Source organism: Cyanistes caeruleus, chromosome 5, assembly GCF_971803275.1.
Source record: "Cyanistes caeruleus chromosome 5, bCyaCae1.hap1.1, whole genome shotgun sequence".
NCBI classification, from domain to species: Eukaryota; Metazoa; Chordata; class Aves; order Passeriformes; family Paridae; genus Cyanistes; species Cyanistes caeruleus.
In genome coordinates this window covers 21,809,630-21,831,611 of record NC_141705.1, presented here as the reverse complement: position 1 = coordinate 21,831,611, position 21,982 = coordinate 21,809,630, and the positions used below count along the sequence as shown (strand labels likewise).

Sequence of the window (21,982 nt, the reverse complement as noted above, 5' to 3'; positions counted from 1 at the left end):
CATGTTAGTGTAGATACCAATATCTTCATGTAGAGATAAAAACCCACATTAATATAAAATGGCTCTGACTCAAACTTCCTTTGCTGAAAAAACCTAGATTTGAATGCAGATTTTGAGAAAGAAAATGGTATTAGCATTTGAAAAGGATTAAACAAGTATTTTTAGACACCAGATAAGTATTAAAGAATTAAAGAGCTATTGTTTTTCTTTTTGTACTATATTTTGGCTAGGTCCAGTCACATTGTCACTTCTTCCTGTTTTCAGGAAGATTCCTTTCCCATTTTTTATTTTAAATTTATTTTAAATTTGTCAATAAAATAAAAAATTCTCTGATGGCTATATTGATGGGCTATTACACCTATATGAACTTGGAAAACAGAAATTCATGTTGCTAGACAGGTGGTTCCACTACCTTGTACCATTTCATTATTGATTTAGAGAATTCTTGTATTCTCTTCCTTTGCCTAACCCCACTCACTGAGCTGTTGATCCCTGGCTTCGACTTGTGCTGATACTGGTTCTGCTGAAGCAGGGTGCAGCCACTTCCTTCTTTTGCATGATGGGGATATAATTCCTTTCCTTACATTCACTGCTCTCTGTAAGTCAGTTGGTTCCCTTTGTCCCTGTTTCTACCACCTCTCTGTTGGAACATGATTACATTTTCCTGGCTGGTGAAAGGATGTTAATTTCTGTCCAAAGCAATGAGTTGCACCTGCCTGCTGAGCCTACTCTGCATTTCCAGATAGAAATACATTATTCTGACACATATATTCTCTTATTTAATGGGATATTGCAGCATCACAATTTCCCTTTGCATATATCTGCAAATGTACATTTATGTTTTTTAAAATGCAACATCAAGTATTCTTTTTGCAAAAAATCTAGTCTCTGAAATCTGTGAGAGGCAACTCTGATAAACAGGAAGATGAAGTGAAACCTGACAACCTAGTTTTAAAAAGGTATGCATTTATTCATTATTTGAGACAAGGAAGACTAGACACAAGCCAGGAATATTCCACCAGCTTATGAGATACTGTTCTCTTTCCGCTTTGCATGGTTAAGAACAACAGTCCACTTAGATGAGTAAGAGTCAAAATAATCGCCAGGAAAAAGTAGTTGAAAGACACCTAAATTGCTCTGCAGGGTCAAATATGATGATATCTGAAGAGAGAAAGTCCCCTGGCTTCTCATTCCTTTCTCATACTTTAAATAGGCAAGGTATGGAATGGTTTGTAAGATGATTATCTGTGATTTAGGAAAACTGAGGAAAATATATATTTCCTATAGGTTTTATGCCACCTGAGAGTCACCTTTATCTTTCACATTAACATTCAGGAGAACTGAATGAGACTTTAAAAGGGCAGGACATGTTTGTTATCTCCCAAACCAATGAAGGCAGACCTGTGAGGAAATCATGTTAGAGCAGACCCAGCTTTTCAATTTATGGAGTTAAATAAAGCTTTGTAAGAGCAGTGTGGAGTTTCATAACACTCCACTGAGTGTATTGTAAGGGGCTGAAGCAGAGGGGAGGAAGAGAATATACATCACTGACATACTTCATCACTTCCCATACAGACATCACATTCAATTAAGTATAGAGCTCTCTGTCAACAAACTTGACACATACATCTAGGGAATGTCACCAACCCCCCAAAATCAATATTCAAGTTATGACAGATTGACAGCTTACCAGCTGAATGAGTCTCCTGATTTTACCTATTACTGCTTCAGAACCCTGCAAAGACCTTGTAATATGAACAAACAAAATTAACTAAGGGATATCACTGAGTAGAAACCAAGAGTCAACAACACATACAGAGTTTAAGAAAATGATTAATGAAATTCAGGTCATCAAGGAACTAAAACACAATGCTGCTAAAGAATCTGAAAATACAACTTCTCAATATTCTAGGAAGCTGAAATTGCATTTTTATGTAATCTATCTGGATGAATATAACATTCTCTCTGGAAATAAATCACCATAGACATAGGGAAGAGTTTACCAGTGCTGCAATATTATTACCATTTTTCTTTTTTTTGATATATAAGACCATGAAAGCAGACCTAACAGGAAAGACCAATGAGGTAGCTAGTTTGAAAATTGCTTGATAGTGGCCATTACATGAATGAGATGAAGGCTAAACATGCTACCTCTGAAACATTGCTTTTATAAGTGTAGCCCAATAGGTGTATAGCATACCAGCATATCTATAAAAGGAGGAGAATATTAGTTCTGTCACAATTTTATGTTTTAGGGAATGACAACCTTATTATGCTCAGGACTCACAATATGTGAATAGTGTAATAGAAGGATATACATAGTGGTCTTATTTATGCTAAATAGAACAAACTGACCTCTTAAAACTGATGTTTTTTTAAAAAAAAATTTTTTGTAAAGATAAGCTCCAGAATGAGTTTGTCCTTTTGGATCCTTATTCTGGAAACTTAATCTTCAAAATACACATCAGTAAATAGCAGTTATTTTGATCCATTTAACAAGAGTTTTGGCATTGAAGTACAACTTCAAAGAGTTTATGGGAGGCACACAAAAGAGCAAAAAGGCACCCTTATGCAGTAGCACAGAAAGGTCTGATACACATATTTGGCATCTTCACACAACAAATCATAGAATCATAGAAAGGCTTGGGTTGGAAGGCACCTTAAATATTATCTTGTTGCAACCCACCCTGGCCATTGACAGGGACACTACCTACTAGATCAAGTTGCTCAGAGCCCCATCCAACTCGGTCTTGAACACTTCCAGGGATGGGGCCATCTGTTCCAGTTCCTCACCATCCTGTGTGTATATATCTTCCTCCTAACATCTAATCTAATTTATTTTTTTTATTTTAGTTTAAAACCATTCTCTCTTGTCTATCACTATGTCTGTGTAAAAAGGCCCTCCCTCCTTTTTATAAGTCCCTTTTAAGTACTGGAAGGCCTCAATATTATCTCCTTGGAACCTTCTCTTTTCCAGGTTGTACCACCTCAGATTTCTCAGCTTGTCTTCATTGGAGAGGTGCTCTGTCCCTCTGACCATCTTTGTGACCCTCCTCTGGACTTGCTCCAACAGATCCATCTTGTGCTGAGGACTCCAAACCTGGATGCAATATTCCAGGTAAGAAATAATCACTGTTTTTATCTCAAATTGTGAACTGACTTGTTCCTCTCCTGTCTGTTTTCTTTCTCTGTGCTGCTGGGGGTGGAGTTAGGGGAAGTGGACAATGAAGGATGAGGGGTGTGTTTGGGCACTAGCCAAGGCTAATCCACCACAACCATCTGATTCTTCCTATTTTTATACCACCTGCAAACTTGTTGAGGGTGTACAGTGTCCTGTCATCCAGGTCATTAATGAAGAAGTTGAACATTATTGGCCCCAGTATCAACCCATGGGGTACACTGCTACTAGTTTTCTTCCAACTGGATTTTGTGCCTCTGGTTAAAATCCAGTGGGCTTAGCCATCCAGCCCACCTCAATGTCAGTCACTCCAGTGTGCACTCCCATAACCTGTGCTTCGTCACCTTGTCCAAGAGAATGTTATGTAAGACATGTTAAAAGCCCTAGTAAAGTTAATGATATCCACTACTCTCATCTCATTGACAAAGTTTGTCACCTCATTGTAGAAGGTCTTGGTCAAACATGATTTGCCTCCACAGTTCTATGAAGACTACTCCCAATCACTTTGTCCTTCATGTGTTTGGAAATGCTGCTCAGAAGGGTTATGTCCATCATCTTCTCAGCTAGAGAGGGGAGGCTGACCAGTCTGTACTTCTCCAGTTCTTCCTCCTTGCCATTCTTGAAGATGGGAATGGCATTATCTCTCTTCAAGATCCTCCCCAGTCATAACTGTTCAGAAAGAATCAAGAGTGACTCCACAGTGTAATCAGATAGCTCCCTCAGCACTCAGATCCTATGAACATATTTATGCATTTAAGCTTAGTTTTGTCCTAATGTACTTTCTGGAGAAATAAAAGGCTATAAAAATGACAGCATTTCAGAAGAGACTTTAAGACTAAACTAATAATGTTTCTATGAAAGTGATTGCAGCTACTGGATAAGTGAAAGAGGAATTCTTCAAAATATGTTCACAGTCTTCTGCAAATAACACACTACTTAAAGATCTAACTTTTAAAGATCTCTCCCGTGTGTTCTACACATGAAGTAAATGTGATGTCAGGTTCTAGAGTTGATGAACTAAGCTCAGTCACCCAGACAGAATTTTGGATGGAGGGAGGAAGGTAATCAGAGATTGTAATATTTGCTTTCTGATCAGGTATTTACTTTAAACCCATTAGAAACAAAAAACCCCTAGAGAATATACAAAGGTACAAGGGGTACAGGAACAATAATGGGGAATGAAGTAACAATTTCTTGATATACTGGCATTTGGTTATCAAATATTGTTTATTATTTTATAGTATATTACAAAGTTTTATCATTTTAATTTAATCATTGTAATTTCTTGTATCTGCCATAAACTGGCTAATCTTTATTTTTCAACTTTTTAATGTACTAAGTGGAATTTTGCTGCTGCCTGCTGCTGCATTGTTGAGCTGAGATTTTAACTTTTTTCATTAATGCATCACATAGCCTTTGTTGTTTACCTTGGCTCATGATGAAGATGCAAATGTCTGTGTGTATATACAAGATGATATATAGAAAATATGTGTATTCTTTTCCTAATGCAGAATTTAATGAGAAAACAGCACAAAGAAATATCTATTTCCCATACGTATTATTCCACCCCTTAATAAACTGGCATTTGTTAAATTTTCCACCTACAGAGGAATAAAATGTATATTTGATTAACTCCAGGTAAGTCTTTGAAAGAAAATATTTTTCTGTACTCTTCTAGGATTCTGCTAATTTAGCAGCCAGAAGGAGTTCTATGGTCTGAAAAGATGTAAGCATATTTACTAAAGAGACTCCAGGAGCACAAATTTGCAAACATTTTGTAATCACTTAAGCTAAGAAAGAACAAAATGTACTCTAAAAAATATAGCTTTTAAAATGTTCATTGAACACAGCTCCTTCAAATTTTCAGAAGAACTGCTGCTTCCATATAATATTCAAACAGAACACAATTAGTCAGATTTTCTGAGTGCTATTTTAAATTGAAAGCAAAGGTAAAATCTTCTTCCTATCATGAAGTTAAAGACAAGTACACAAAACAGCTTTTCAAGGTCAAACAGCAAGTGAATTGCTAAGGGGGCACGGAGTCCAGATTTTTTGCTGTGCAGCTTTGTATATCACCTAATAAATCACAGTAAATCTTTTCACAAACCTGACCTCATTAGTTTGGAATTATTATTGCTGTACCTTTTCCCTAATAGAACATACTTCTCTTTTGGGTCAAGATATGAATGTTGACATTGTGCTGAAAGTTTGTTTCAGGCCACTTGATCAAGATGAAAAATCAAATAAAGCCTTTAAACAACTCAGAAATTGTTTGCTCTTGGGGAATGGGAGGTGGAGGAATGGAGGACTCAGGGGATTCCTGCTCATCCTGATGTCTTATGGAAGGGCAACAGAGCAGGATATAAAGAACCCAGAAGATTTCTGGTGAATGTCAGGTTCTCAACACAGGTACTGCATAGTCTAAGGGGCAATGCACAGATTGATCTGCTATTCACAGATAGGGAAGAAGGGATAAGAGAAAGAATAAATAGTACAAATATTGGCTATAGTAATAGTTGTGGAGTTAAATATCCAGAGGTTAATGAAGAAACAAGTAGCAGAGAACTGACCCTGAAATTCAGGACACTAACTTTCAGAGTCCTCATGGAACTTGCCTTCTAGTTCTCCTTCCCATAGGTGTGAGTGGAGATAGTTGTAATGACATTCCATGTGGGTCATAACAGGAATAAGGCTGGAATACTACAGCCACAGTCCAGAAACCATGGAATCTCAGGCTGCATAGGATCCCTTCCAGAGAATTTTTTTTGCTTCTGCTTATTCTGGTACTATATTTAGCTTAATCTCATTTGAAGTTTTTGTCTGATGAAATGTAAATTGTCTGTATTTTTTTATCCTGGAGACTTCTTCAGACACTTCAAGGCACAGTTCATTTGACTAACACGGGCTAGAGACTTTATGCCCTAAATGTGCCTACTCTCATCATTGCCTAAAGGAAGGCTAATAAAATAATCTTAGAATACAGACACCTAGCATTAGATGAGATAAATATTTAGACATAGAATTAGTCTTGGCTTGGGAAATATTTTTTTTAAGTCTCTTAATGTTACTGCTTTTACACTTAAAGATTAGATCCTCCCACATCGTGTTAATAAATATTATATTTAAATGATGATAATAATTTCTAGAAAGCCAAACTCTCAGTAGGTCCTGAGGCTGCTCCATTGTAATGGTGCACGGTGTGCCTAGAACTTCTTTCTTTGTTGCAATCCTGTGTCAGTCGTACTTCATGAGGAATATTTTCCTTCTCATACCAAAGCATCCTTGTAGGAAGGGGTAACACATCATTTCCTGCCATACATACCATACAGATGGGAAAAAGGAGATAAGGTAGGAAAATAATATGAGCTCTATCATGCAGTAAGTAGTTATCAAGTCCAAATTAGTCTTGCTTAAATCTCAAAGTACCTCATAAAAACTTGTTTAAACCTCAAATACCACCATAGTTGTATCACATGTCTTATATTCTGTTCTGTCTCCAATTATAACTTGCAGAAGAAAGCTACAGGCTGTTGAGAACTGCATAGAACACATCTGGAATATATAATTGTTTTTAACTTTTTATTTTTTTTTAATGGAGACTTCTGTTAGACTATTAAAATCCTAATGTTGAAGCAAAACAACCTCTTTTCTTCCATGTGTACCCATATGAAGATGTGCATAATCAAAACCAGGAGTGGCTTTTCTCTGTCCTGTAGTTGTCAATTTGCATAACAGAAGCGGTTGTATGGATGTCTTGACATACACAAACAAATCCATTTATTAATATTCAGAACATGTCTGCACACTGCTTGACTTATTTTTTTTTCTCTCTAATGCTGCACCTGTGCATACACTATTTTCTTTTTCACCAGTGGCTTTTTGGCATTAGCAAAGTAATGGAAATGTTGCCTTTGTCACAGAAAATGAGTGAACACTGTACATTTTGTCAAAGCCAAAAAATACTGGCCCTGTGGTAGAAGACAAGAAAAAAAGTACAAAATGGTAAAACAGTAGGTTCAAACTCATTGGAACTCACTGTTATGTGCTTCAAAGGCTTTCAGAATAGTAAAAGAAATAAACAGAACTGTGTTCAGGAAACTCACAATAAGAAAGGCTAATGTCCTTATCACCTCTTATTGTATCCCCAGAGGCAGTACTATTTAATTTTTTTTTGTCAAAATTTGTTTATTTCAAGGTTTTTTAAAATATTTATCTTTTTTTTTCTCCCAAATATAAATATTTGTAAACAAATATTACTGGTGGATAGTGAATGTGTCCCAAAGCAATGAATTTTCAATGCTTGCTCTTTCATAATATTTTGTTTAACTAGAGAAGCCTAAACACATTTTCCTGCTGTGAACAAATATTTCTTCTCATATTGCTCACATTTTGGCAGTGATCTTATGAAGCATCAGACAGAGGTCAAATGCTGAAATGATGAAAGAAGCTCTTAGGCAGTCTTTAATGGTCTGGCTTAAAAGCAGTAACCTCATATATTCTTTGCCAGTTCCTAAACATGGAAGTTACAACAAATGGCACTCCCTTGAATTTGACTTCAATTTCTTCAAATGCCTCATTTACATGAAGATCGCGCTATGAAGGTTATTGAACATTTACTACATTTTTCACCTCTTCAGTACTGTGACTTTACCATTTAAATTTGATGCCAAAAAAACCCCCAAAAAATTGCCCTTCCATTTAAATAAAAACAGTAACTTCAGTAAAAAGTGAGAATTTATATATAGAGAGACTGAATGTAAGATCTCAGTACTTTAAAAAAACAGAGAGTAGTTGATGCACTTGAGTCATATATGGTAATAAACTGTACATAGGGTGCAGAACAATACAATATGTGAGTAATATATAGAGAAATGGGGAATATATGTGTAGAGGGAAGGTTCAAAGAGACTGACTCATTTGGAAGCCATCAAAAAACTTTTCATAGCAGCAAGACCAAAAGTAAAAAATGATGTAATTTATTTAATAAAACATTACACTAAAATCCCAGGTAGAAATGAAGGTTGCACTTTCAATGCATTAAGCATATTTTCCCTCCAGGAAATAACAGTGAAGTTCCACTGGAGTCACTAATAACTTAATTTATATTTGTTTTACTGGTCTTGGACAGTAACTTGACAGAACTGAGCACAGCCACTGACCTAGATGGTTGGCTACATGCAGTTTTGTTAGCTTATATTTGTCAGTGAAGCTCATTGTCCAGTTGCAGAGATCTTCACTGTCTGCCAAGAATGGCCTCAGTCGGGGTTCTGGGTGCCTGCTTGGGTGCTGGGATGTAGTTATGGTAGTGGACTGCAGTGAGGCTGTTGGTGTTGTCCTGGTGATGAAACATCACTGGTAAAAGCAGTCCCAGAGTGAGCTTTTCACTACAAAATCAGATGAAACTATGTAATCAAACAGGGATTTTTTTAAGACTTGAGGAATTTGTGACTAAGACTCCTGGAAATTGCAACTCTATTAGAAAATATTAGCTAGAAACTACTGCTGGTATTACTGGTGAAAGTACTACAAGAAATACTGTTTCGCTGGGATAAAGATGATTAAAATATAAAAAAATTGTGCAATTTGGCTATTTATGTCCTGTATGAACAGTCAAAATGAAGGATGGCTTCACCAGGTTGAAAGAATTTTGATGTTAAATTAACAAACTTGATTTTATAGTTTGAAAAGAAAAGCATGATATCTGTATGTTTTCTGATTTTCTTTTAAAATTTGATAGTTTGCTATAGGAAATACGTATCCTCAAAATGATTTCCTTTCTACTTCCAAACAACTAGTGACATGACCAAAAGAAGGTGCTTGTTTTGTATGGCATCTTTACAATGCACTTTTTCTAGCAGTGATCTCGGGAAGTTATTCAGCCTGCATACAAGCAGGTGCCCAAGTATCTAGGAAGAGAGATTCTCTATGTGGAGATCTAGTCTTACACATTTGTTTTTAACATGAAGACAGTCAAGGATATGGCAAGGTTATGCAATGGCATTGAATTTTCTTTCTATGACAAGGAAAGACATTTCCTGAGCCCTAGAAGTGCATGAAGGGTAGAGGGGTAGTGTGACAGACACTTGCAGGCTGCCTGCAAACACCTGTGATAGCTGGATGATACATCTAGAGAGTATTTATTGAGAGACTAAACAACTTACAGGCAGCAGTGGCCATGTCCCCAGTGTGAAAACACTGGGCAAGAGTTCTTCGATCCTTGTGTGCATTTTAAGTTTAGATGTTAATAGAAACAGCATAACACCAAAAATAAACTTAGGCAGAGTACAAACTTATTAAGTATTGTTTATTTTTAAAATCACTGTTATATTGGATTTGTAAAAGTGTACTGTACTAAGAATATTGCTCTTGCTCTGCAGAGGTATCAGCACTCTCTGACACTGTAGAAGAATTCTGATAAGTACCTTTTATCTCTTCAGGATATATTAAACGAGTAAAAAGGGAAGGCAGATGTCATGACTTTTGTCATGGCTCTGTTGACATGATCATGTTGTAAAACTGCTGATTATGAGATTACTAAGTGACCTTTCATTATTATTTTCTCCTTAAGGCAGAGAAGGAATTTGGCCACCGTTTGGTTTCCTGTTCTGTCAGCTGTGACATATTCAAGGCATTAATACAATACATTTAGTGTTTGGTTGCTGTCTACAGCTGGAGCACAGCAGAGGAATTGCTCCTCGCTATAACTAGGGATGGTCTGAACTGGGTCAGTCTGAATGCTGCAGGGCTACACAGGCTATTGAGCAGGGTAAAACTGCTAAATCTGCTTGGGAAGGACAGAATAAGTGGGTTATGTGTTTTTTCACTTATAGGCTGCAAGTGTATAAGCCTATATGTGTGTAAAAATATATATATATTTATACAAGCCTAAATATAATCAATGAAATCACAGTAAAGCCATTTTACACCAACTTTCTATGTAGCCTAGTGATATCTCATTGTGTATCCAAATTACCTTTATGTCATTGCTTCGAAATTTGTTTAAAACAAGAGGAAGATAAAAGCAAAATTGTAAGAACATATGTATTCATAAAATGATCAAATTGCAGTGATACTAGTTCATATGAAATCTCAAAAATACAATGCTTTGAGTCTCCTGCAGAATGTGTGAATAGAGAGGTAACTGCCTAAGACTGGGATCAAACCAGAGAGTTTTCATGAGGTAGAAGAAAAAAGCTAAGTAGGTTGTCTAATGGTGGCCAATAGAACGTACTGAGATAACAGCTGGGTCTGCCTTCTCCAATGATCAGACATTTTGCAGAGTCAGGACTGACTCCATGGCTTTTCCTCACCTAGTAAATGAACAAAATTCCAAAACCCAGTCGGGAAACCACTCTTTTGAGTTTATTGTTAATACTTGGCTAACTTTGCAAGAAACAGGACTGGCTTTCTTGTGTATTTGTGCAATTCAATACAAGTCCTTTATAGTTTGGTTGACTTCATCTTCCAAGAAACTGCTCTGGACACTTGGTTATGCTTCTTCTCAATCTCATCTCTGTCATTTAATTCAGAATTCTTGTATGTAGCAGAAGAGATGGAAACTATGTTTTCCTTCCTTTCCAGAAGCAGCATATTTCTTTCTTGTTAAGTCAGAAGTGGGGTTTGGGGTTTGGGATTTGATCTTCTTTGTGAAAGTAGGTAAATCTGTGTCCCCCACAGCACACATGATTCTACAAAACAGGACTGTGGAAGAAGGCCCATAAACCATACTGTCAGGCTGCTTCTGGAGACAGTAACACTTTCTTACCACTTCTCAGGAGTTTCTTTTTAAAGTATGAGAAGCTGGCAGGCATACTTTGAGAACTTTTCCTAGATTACTTTCCTCAGGATTCAGCTGGAAGATTGTCTAATTTCAGGATGCCAGTGTTTTTGCTCTACCAATAATGAAATATTTCTATATATATATGTACCAATACAGTTTCAAGTATCAGATCAGCTTCAAGAAAAATGTTGAGCAGTTCATGCTGTTAAGCTGCAGCTCAGTTAGATATCAGTAAATGAGAAATGGGCCATAATTCTGAAATCTTTTGTCAGGGTCACAATCGCTATTATTTTTCTGACTAGCAGAGAAAAATATTACCCAGTACCTTTTCATTCACAATTTTATTTCTTTCAGAATATCTACATTTTGGGGAGTTTGCCCCTTTTGACAACCTTAATGCTTGTTCAGGTAAACACAGCTAAAGTAATTTTTTATTATTTTTTTCTTTAATACTTATCTAATACTAATGAGGTGTTGAACCCAGAAAAATGTTGGCTTTCATGAATTCTTCCTTGTTGCAATTGACCCTGCTGTAAATATTGTCCAAAGGCTGATGTCGGTCCTCTGGATTTGGTGTTTAGAGTTGTGGGCTCCAGTTAAAGGATATTGCACACCATAAAGAAAGTATTTCAGATTTTATTTTTTTTTTGTTGGGCAGTTTTGGAAGACTCTGATAGGCATAAAGTTGTATGTCAAAAATATCATGGTTGGATAATTAATATAACTTGATTAATTAACAGTCTTCAGAAGCTATTGCTAAAGCAAAGGGGATCAAAATGCCTCACAGACTCCATAAGAATAAAAAAGTGATGAAGTGTATTATCACAATCAAGCTGTTTCTTGGAGTTACTTCAGGAAATACAAGTTAGATTAGAGTTCCTTTTGGTGGCAGAGCAGTATTTTTAACACTGTTTTTTAGACAAACCAAAGGTTAAGTAAGAGGGAGGGTACCTCATTGGTAGAAATCACCAGGGGCCAGCTCTGATGCTGAGATCAGAAAGGTATTGGCTAAAAGTGGCTAAAAAATGCGGCATTACTTTCTGAAGCTAAAATATCTCCCTTTTCTATGTCTGTTTAAAGTTCTGAAGACCCTTCATTAACATAAAACTTTAAAAGTCATTTATTCTTCTATGTAACAAGTACTACCATTTCATTTCTCTCTTCCTCTGTAATAGAAACATTCTGAGAAGTGTGCCAAATCCCTTAAAAAAAAATAAAAAATGAAGTGGATGGAGGTGTGTGGGTGGGGAGTGGAGATGAACAAACAAACCTACCAGATTTTCCATTTGGAGATATTTTCAGTAAGTTATACATTTCTGCTGTTTCCCATATGAAGCCACTTCATATTTTCCTACATGTTGATCTGGATCTCTCATACTAGAAGATTAAAAATCTGTAGGGGAATGTGAGCTCCCTCTTTTATAATTGTATCTCTAGCAAAGTGTGTTCATCTCCAGCACAGGTTTCTAATCACTACCATACCTTAATTAATCTCTGATACTTGAAATATTGGCAGGTCCAAGACTGCAATAGATTTTCTATGTAAATATGCTGCCTTCTTCACAGAGGTCTGTGAATTAAAAAGCAGTAGATCAGATTCCAAGCAGGAAGCTACCAAGAGTAATCTGCCATCAAGATTGATTAAAATTGTCATTTAGTCTGAAATACCTTATTCCATGTTAATGTAGTCTGAATTCTTAAAAGAATGTGAATTTTAACTGAGTGTAATTGTTTACCTTCAGGTGAATTAAGCTAAACTTGAAAATTGAATATTTGTAATGTTTATAGTATTCTTATTACATGGTAGCAGAAAAAAATGCTAGAAGATGTTTTGTACTTTTAAAAAATCCTTTACAATTTTATCAGATATTAAGAGAACATGGATAAGTTTTACAACTATTTTGGATCCCATTTTTAAGGCTTTCAACAAGGAATGCAGTAATTAAGGACCCCTCTCATTCTATCTTCCATATACAACAACTGAACATAAAACCTTGAGAATTTTCCATAACTTTCTCTCATGGAAGGTGTGACACTATGACTAGTAATTAAAGGTCTTTAATTATAGTTCTCTGTATCATTGTAAGTTCAGGGCAGTTAGCAACTGTGGTACTGAAAAACAATATTTACAATTTCTTGGCAATGTTCTTTCTGATGATCATATGACAGCATCAACATACAGCATCTGAAGCTAAGAAGTTGCTAACTTTTCTGGTAGCTGGGCTCCTCCACATTTCTTCATTGACAGTCCTCAAAAGCATGGGTAGGATACAGCAGATAGTACCTGTGAATTACTTGTAGACATTATTTCAGTGCTTAAGTTTATCAAATAGAGCCACAGAAAAATCTGAGATTTCTGTTAAATATTTGTGCTTCTTCTGCAACATTATTACAGGAATTTAAAATCAAAATTGCGTGCAATTAATGTGTTTAAATGAAAGGACAAAATGTATACAATATTTCAGACAAATGCTGTGTAAGTTATTCTAGGTTTATATGTTTCTTTCTGGGTTTTATTCTTTGTTTGTTTGTTTGTTTGTTTGTTTGTTTTACTTTGGAACATGATAAATTAAGTCTCTATGTGGTGTATAGGGCAGAGAATTTATATACTATATAACACACTGCGTAGACACTCTGAATTTCAATCCACACTAAATCTGACTAATGCTATTTATTATTTGACTCAAGTTCTGCTTAATAGCTTGGTATTTAAAAGTTTAAAATATTTGGTTTAAAGTGAAGTATGTAACTTTCAAGGCTGAACTGTCTTTGAAACCCTTCAAACCACATGATTTTTTAATTTAAAAAAATAAGCCAGTGTATTATCATGATTTGCAGAAACTCTGCAGAAATATGTACTCTGCTTGATTTTAGTTGCACGAGCAACAAATAGTAATGATGCACACTGACAATATAGTCTCACAATTACCTTGAATTTATATCAAAATTTATTTCCAAATTGTTTACTTGTACAAGTGGCAAAAGGAAGGAATTAGGCTTTATAAGTTCATATTAGGAATCTTTTTCTGTCTCTTTCCATCTATCTTCTACAAGAAAATAACCTCTTCAATTCCAGCATGCTGCCTTCCTTACTTTGAAAAGATGTTTCAGATCAACAGCTGCACTCACCATGGAAGTTAAAACATTCTGCATACTAGCAAATGACTGGACCTGGGAAATGGTAATCTTTTCTTGGAGAGATTTTAAATTTCCCAAAAGAATAGGGAACCTTGTCATCCATGAGAAGAGGCTCCCTGAGGTTCTGGCTGAGATATGAGTTCAAATGCTTTAACAAGGCTTTTATGCCTCTGTCTGTTCAAAGGAGGTTACCTTTTCCACTGCTTCTTGTTACAAAGCCTGGATTTTTGGCCATATATATACATATATATATTATAATTCAGAGAAGTATTAAGGCAAAACACTAATTCATCTATATGAATAAAAATTATTTTAATGATTCTTCAAAGCTAAGCAACAAACAAAGCACAACAAAAAACCCAAATCCACAAACCCAAACCTAACACCTTTTGGAAAAGCATTTTCCTTCCTGTCTTTACTCGCTTTTCCTCTCAAACTCTCTCTTTTAACCATGACTGCTTTTTCCATTTGCTCTGTCCTTCAACCTCAGGTGGCTGGGAAAGTCCTTTTAATGTTCTCCTTGAAGATTTCTCTTTTCTACTAATCCCAGGCTGCTTCTTGACTCACCCAGCAACTCTTCTCACCATACATCTCTGTAACTACAGTTCTTTATCGATTCCAGGATGTTGCTTTCATTATACTCTTTCTAATGTGACTGCTGAAGTAAGATCTATCCTGTGATTTCCAGCATCATGCTTTTTGGCACAGCCTTGCTAAGTCTTGACACAGACTGGCTCCAGAGTCTCTCAATTTAGTGGAAGTTTCGAAGGATGACTCTAGCAAGAACAGTTATTAAATGAAAATTAAAAGCTACTTCTCATTGCTATATAATCCTGAAAAATTGGCTAAGGCATTGATTTACTGGGACAGTAGTAGACTTTAGAAAATCAGAACTATTGGCAACATGAAAGAATGAGTGTCTGGAAGGAGTGGTTGGGGGCGGAAAGTGGAATAGATGGGAATGTAATACTGCAAGAGGAGCTTGTTAAAACATGCAATGATCTTTCTGAAAGGACTTCTTGCTTGTGCCCAGAACAATAAACGGTGGACACAAGAACATCAAAGCTAAAAATAGGGTTGGATTTAGTGTTATTAATTCCACCCAACAGGTGTTTTCTCCCTTTAGTTATATGGATTTACATGGAAAATAAAATTTTCTTCTTCTTTAGGCCTCAATTCAGCAAAATTGAGCATATCCTTAACTCCAAAAGAATTCCAGTTGTACACAATGAGTCTTTGATATGTTTAAGGATGTAAGTTATAAATTGAGGATATAGTTAAGTGTTTCAGAATAGACATGGCATTGGGTGTGGCAGGAGCACACCACCCTGTCCCCTCTCCTCTTAGTGTGGTCTTCAGAGCAGTGGGTCTGGGATGGCAGCCACAGTGACTTCCCAAGACTAAGTGCCCCTCTCCCTCCCTGGCTGAGCACCTGTTTACTATTGGACATCTGTTACTGTTCTGTCAGCCTTTTGCATGGACAGAAACTCTTTGTACCTTTGAGTGAGAGGCCTCATTCAGAGTGAGAGTGTGTGTGCGCTTTGGGTCGCTGTCCTTGTCCGTGGAGTGACAATACACCTGGTATGGGTTAGCTCTCATTGGAGCATCACTGTACTTACCCCACTCTTATTTTCAGCCTCTGGTCTTCACAGCAAAATACATTTTGTTTGTATTTGTTATCTGAATATCAGTTTGTTTTTGTATACTCCCATGACATTGGGTCTCAGCAGTTCTTTTCAGTTCAGTGCATTCACAGCAATATATTCCTGTTTCTTTTTATGTTAACAGCTCCATTTTAAACAAGTATCAACTTGTTTTCATGCTTTGTTATTTCAGACATCTTAACAGTCCCAAATTAGCCATCCACAAACAAACCAAAACCAAAACCAAAACCAAAACCAAAACCAAAACCAAAACCAAAACCAAAACTAAAACCAAAACCAAAACCAAAACCAAAAAAGGAAAAAGACTAAAACTTTTCTCAGGAAATGGAAATTTCTGTAAATCTTCTAAGCCTGTGTGTCTGCAGAGAGCAGCATCAACTTTTTCTGTATTCTAATTAATTCCTTTAATTTGAGAAACTCACATTTCACATATACTTTATAAACACTTAAGATTTGGAATAAGAAAAATACATCTGGCCAAAGCAGACAATACCATTCTCAGGAATAACAACAAACTTTTAGACTTCTACCCTATCTAGTTAGAAACTAATCCTTCTGGAGACATAAGTTGTATTTGACCACATCAACACTTCCATTTTTCTTGAAAAAAATCTCATTTCTGTTTTCCTATGAAGTAATATTGGTTCCAGATTCATTACAAATCTCTGTCATTCTTTCTTTTATGCTGATAGAGTTTTTTTCAGTTTTTTGGTTGTGGTTTTTTTTTGTACCTGATGGTACAAGGAGTATTGCAAGTGTGCATTTATGGACATTAGTGAGTCTTCAAATAAAAACATTTTATATTAATTTTTGTTGTTTTGGGGTGTTTTTAATAATTGCAATAGTTGGGATTTGATTACTTTTATTGCATTTGCAGCCACTATCTGTACTAAATGTTCATTTGTGCTTTTAGTTTTTAGTAGAGTAAAAACCACATTTGTTATACCTGATAATTGAAGCCTAAATATCATACTAATTCCAAATATGATTTCTTCATTGCCTCTTTTTCTCTTGTTCCTTTAATCAGAGTAACCTTTTTTAAAACCTTGACCACAATTAAATAAGAGTTGGTGCCTTGTTTTTTGCCAGGAGTAATTTCCCTTTGCAATACTTTATATTTTATGCTCCATGATGTTACAGTAATTAGAGCTGTCTGAAACATGTATACATTTAATGGATTCTACCCCAAACCATCTGCTGCACGTGTGCTTCCACCTGCCCACCCCAGATCCACTTAAAAAATGTCTAGATATAGACTAAGTGGAGCTCAATGGGCTATAATTGAATTTGATGGGCCTAGGATTGCTAAGAGGATGTTGGCTACGAAATGAAAACTACCTAGGTACAATAATAGCCATTAACTGTAGAAGTTCAGGAAATCCATCCTCAGGTTCTTCATTTATACTTTTGGGTATGACTACAATTTTCAACTCTTTGTATATTCTCCAAATTGGCCATTTATTTTGGCAAGAATGCTACTTGGTCCTGTCATTCAAGCACCACTATATTGAAGAAAATTCCAGAACAATCTCAATGACAGAGACAGTGCATTATTTGAAATTATATTTTCATAAATAAAATCATCAAAAATATTAAAACTGAATGATGAATAGTTTTTTTGTTATCATTGTGTTACTTAAAAACCTCTACTATGCACAATGAATGTTGAATGTACTATTTTCTCAATGGAAAGTAAGATTGAGACCAAAGATTTTTATTTTTTGGGTAATTTTCAGATCATTGTTGTACATTGATGAGTATTTTCACATTACGTAGCAGTGACTGTGTGGAAGATTATCCATATAGACCTAAATTCTGAATCACACATGCATATATATGTGTGTGTATGTTCCTCTTCATATCCATATTTATTTGTTATATGTAGTTTCTTGGTATCAAGAAACACAATTCATTCATTAGAATGTGCACATCCACATATTGTAAAATATAATAAAGTGTATATATTTATATAAAATATTAAGATTTTTTTTGTTAAAGGTTTTCTGGTGAAGTTTTATGATAATGACTTTGAGAGAATCTTCTGCTGACAGTCAAGCATCAAAGCTTTTGATCCAAAACTGCATCAAAGCTACTTTTGAATGTTGCACTGAACATTCTGAAACTTTTAAGTTCAGCCAAGCATTGACAAAGCACAAAACAGAAGCCATCACTCAAGACTCCTAATCATATGGAATAAATAAACTTTCTGAGCACTACTGAAGCTACCAAAAAAGATCATCCAACCCACAATTATACTTTACTGTAGCAACTTTTTGTTCTACAAATTTCTTCTGCACCTAGATACTGAAGGATTTTAGTCATCTTAAAATGGAGAACGACTATGCTGTCACAGAATATAGCATCCAGGTGAAGCTACAAATTAATATTACAAAGAAACAGACAAAGAATAAATCAGTGGAAAGCAAAAATGTCAATGGAATCCCTCCACATTTTACAGAGCTTTCTGCTGTGTTGTGGTTTTTTTTCTGTGTAAGTAGCTTGCATGGTCTTTTTAAATTGTTTACATTAGCTTCTGCCACACATGAAAACAAAGTGATCTTCTATAAATGGCATAATATTTGAAACTCCAAGTCAGTCTTACATGCATGCTCTGAAATATATGTTGAAAATGAAAAATGAAAAATAGTGAGTTTGTTATGGACAGCAGATCTTAATCAGTCTTTCAATAAATAAAGGGAACTTAAAGGAAAGGAAGAATTTTTCCATGGCCTGTAGTGAGAGGACAGGAGGTACTGGTTTTAAATTAAAAGAGGGTAGATTTATGTTGGATATAGGAACATATTTGCAATAATGTGTATGGTGAGACACTGGAATAAATTGCCCAGAGAATTTGCAGATGCCACATTGCTGGAACTGTTCAAGGTCAAAACGGACAGAGCTTTGAGCAACCTTGTTTTGTGAAAGATTCTGTGCCCATGGCAGGGAGATTGGACATTTAAAAATCTCTTCCAACCCACACCATTCTATGATTCTAATATCCTATCTGGATCTGTAACTTTCCACTGCAAACATTTATATAATTTCAGGAGTTCATGGCAATTTCCACATACCCTAATCAGTGGAGCAGGGCTCTACACCTCTGTCCATCATTTCTAAAAGGATAGTATTGTTTACTTTACAACAAACACATTTTCAGAAGGTAGCAACTCATTTTTATCAGAGCTCTTTCACGGTGTTGTAATCTTAAATATGCATCAGAGTTATGCTTTGCTCCTTTTCAAATCTGCCCTTCCCTTTGATGTTTTTATCCACACACTGGTTAAGGAGATTGGTGTTCTGTCACTATCTATGTTGTGTTTAAAACACAGCTCTCACAATTAATGTGCAGGAAATTGTATTCTACTGTCAAATGTTATCTTGATGGTTATGCCATATCTGGTGAAAATGGATTTGACAGCACAGATTACCCACAAATCTTAGTATTTTATAGAAAAACTAGTTTAAGGAAGTGAAAATTCTAATCTAGGCTTTATCAATTGTTTTTTTCCCAGCCAAGAGGAACAATTTTCTGTGTCTGAGGTCCGTTCTCTAAGGTACAATGTTCCCTCTTCCGTGTGTGTTTTTTGTGCTTCATTTGGTCTGCATTTCTGACATGTGTGATAAACTGTGTTGCAGATTTCAGAGTGATACTGTTCCCTTTGGATAAGGATTTAAAATCTCTGGGTTGTTCCTTCTATTTTTATTCCATAAATTAAATATTACTTTTAAAACAAATTTTTGTAAGTCTTTATCACCATCTAATTTATTTAAAGAAAACTTAGTTTGATGACATTTGTATTAAGTTGGAAATACTGCATGGGAATTGTTCTACTAGTGCACTAACAGCCTTGCCTAGTTTTACTTTTCACTATCTTACTAATACAATACTAAATCTAATTTGCCTTTACCTGAAAATACTTAATATAGGTTAATAATAGCCTATATTTCCTGTCTAGTTAGACTTTTAGAAATAGTAATTTATATTAAAAAAAAATATATTTTTTTTTTAATGTTTGAGAGTTTGTATCTGTAACAAGAAATAGGTACAAACTAAACTGTGAAGGTTCTGTCTGATCATCAGGAAAAGAGTTTTAACTCTGAGGGTGACCAGGCACTGATGAAGTTGCCCAAGGAATTTTCGGTCTCCATCCTTAGAGGTATTCAAAATCTGTCTGGACATGACCTATGACCCTGGGCAACTAAATCTACATGACCCTGAGCAAGCGAGGGTTGGCCCTGATGACCTCCAGGGATGCCTTCCACCTGCAGTTGTTCTGTGAAGTTTTGTTCGTGTCGCTGTTTCGCAGTAGAGAAAAATCACTTCTCTGTAGATCTTAGCACTATCTTTGTCAGTTGTTTGTAAACTCTTTTGAGGGGAAAAATTACAGGGAGTAAAATTTACCACCCCTTCAATTCCATAAGTCTTATGGCAAAAGAAATGTGAGGACCTGCTATATAGCCTTTGGGAAGTTTTGATTTTTTTTCTCCACAAGATCAACACAAATTTATATTTTTCCATTTTTATTGGAATTACTGAGCACAGCAAAATAAACAGACTGATGCTACAGATGTGCAAACATCTACTCCATTTTTCTAAGAATTTTGATTTTTATAAATATATTGAACACAGAAATTTTCCTATCAATCACCTAAAGATGTTCCCTTTTTTTTAACTTAGAAAAAGTTTCTTTTGTTGACATAATTTGGGTACTTTCTCTAAAAGTTGAAAATCAGTCTTTTCTATTTTATACCAGCTACTGTAAGCATCCTGTTTTTTCATCAACTTTATGTTTATATGTTTATATGTTTATATGTTTATATGTTTATATGTTTATATGTTTATATGTTTATATGTTTAAGTTTATTTACACTTTCACCACAGAAGATGTTCTTACCATATTGGTATGAATTACTCCATCACATAGAAAGCATTTTCTGTTTCTTTCTGCAATTATTTTGATTATTTTCTCCTCAAGACACCATTCAGGAATAGGAAACTCTGCATAGCACAATGTAGTATAAATTGCTTTTTTTTCCCAAGTTACATCAACAATTTTTTAATAAATACAGTCCTTGTCTGATTATGGATCTCCCTATTTTAAGCAGACAATCATGATGATGAAATTAGGAGCTCACTTGCCCAAGGCTGTTTCTATTTCCATTGCAAAGAAATGGGTGTTCTGAAAGGAAAGTTAAATCTCAGGAGTTTCTAAGTGCAGTCTAAAGACATTTACATCTCCTCAGCAGCCACAGAGAATACTTGGACAGCTTTCTATCTATCTTAAGTGCCTCATTAGAGGGTCTAACACTAGCTTAGACATATGCAGGCATTCTCTGTCTTTGAACACAGATTCACTGACTGTAGTGAGGTCTGTGTTTTAATTGTTTACCTTCCAAACCCTGTCCTTGTATTATTTAGTACTATTCACTAGTAATATTGCTACAACAGCATTACTCTACTTTGTGCGCAGACATCACTGAAAATTAAGCTGTGTGCCGTTTGCATTTAGGCTAACAGATCTTCTATCATCTTTTGCAATGTTTTTCCATTAAAAATTCCTCTTTGCTGTGATGGAATTGCCACTGACTTTACCCAAGTGCCACATTGCGTTTGCAAAATGCAAATTTTAGAAAGCCATTCATTGTTCTCCTCCAAGCCTGAAATACTATTGGCTTCTTTGTGACTCTGGGCTTTGGCTCTCAGAACTCTTTCCTTCTATACAATTTAAACTATCATGATGATGGGACCAGAGAAGTGTCCACCTTCAATCTTTCTCTGTCTAAACTATGTTTACAGAAATTGTGTGGAAAGGGTGGTGGATGCTGTTTTCAAGCTGGGGAAGTTGCATCTGGGGTGAGGATCTAAACTCAATTTTCTGTTGGTTGTTGAGTGAGGCAGCCCAGGAGCTCCTCCTTGTCTGTTCCCACTCTCACAAGTGCTTGTCTGCTTCCCTCAGTTTCCAGCATCCTGACTAGAATCCAAAGGCCAATTGGTTGCCTATTCATTGATCACAATTGGCCTTCAATGTCATAAACCATAATTGCAATGGCTTCCTGATCTTGGCTAAAGAAAGGTCAAGGTTCACTCAATCCCTGCTTTTGCAAAATTAAGACTATGGAAATCAAATATATTTGATTTTGTTAGGGACATGGTCATTCATCTTTGTGCCCTCCTGATTAAGGTATTTACCTTCTCAATTTCTGGTGTGTAAAATATGAAAA

General features: G+C 35.7%; 1 long non-coding RNA gene across 1 annotated transcript in view; it reads left to right on the top strand.

The window, feature by feature from the left end:
• LOC147652970 (uncharacterized) overlaps positions 1-21,982 on the top strand; it is a 76,874-nt gene that overhangs the window by 363 nt on the left and 54,529 nt on the right. The window contains exon 2 of the long non-coding RNA XR_015286841.1: positions 2,978-3,118. This is a non-coding gene — a long non-coding RNA (uncharacterized LOC147652970). The remainder of the gene's footprint in view (positions 1-2,977; positions 3,119-21,982) is intronic.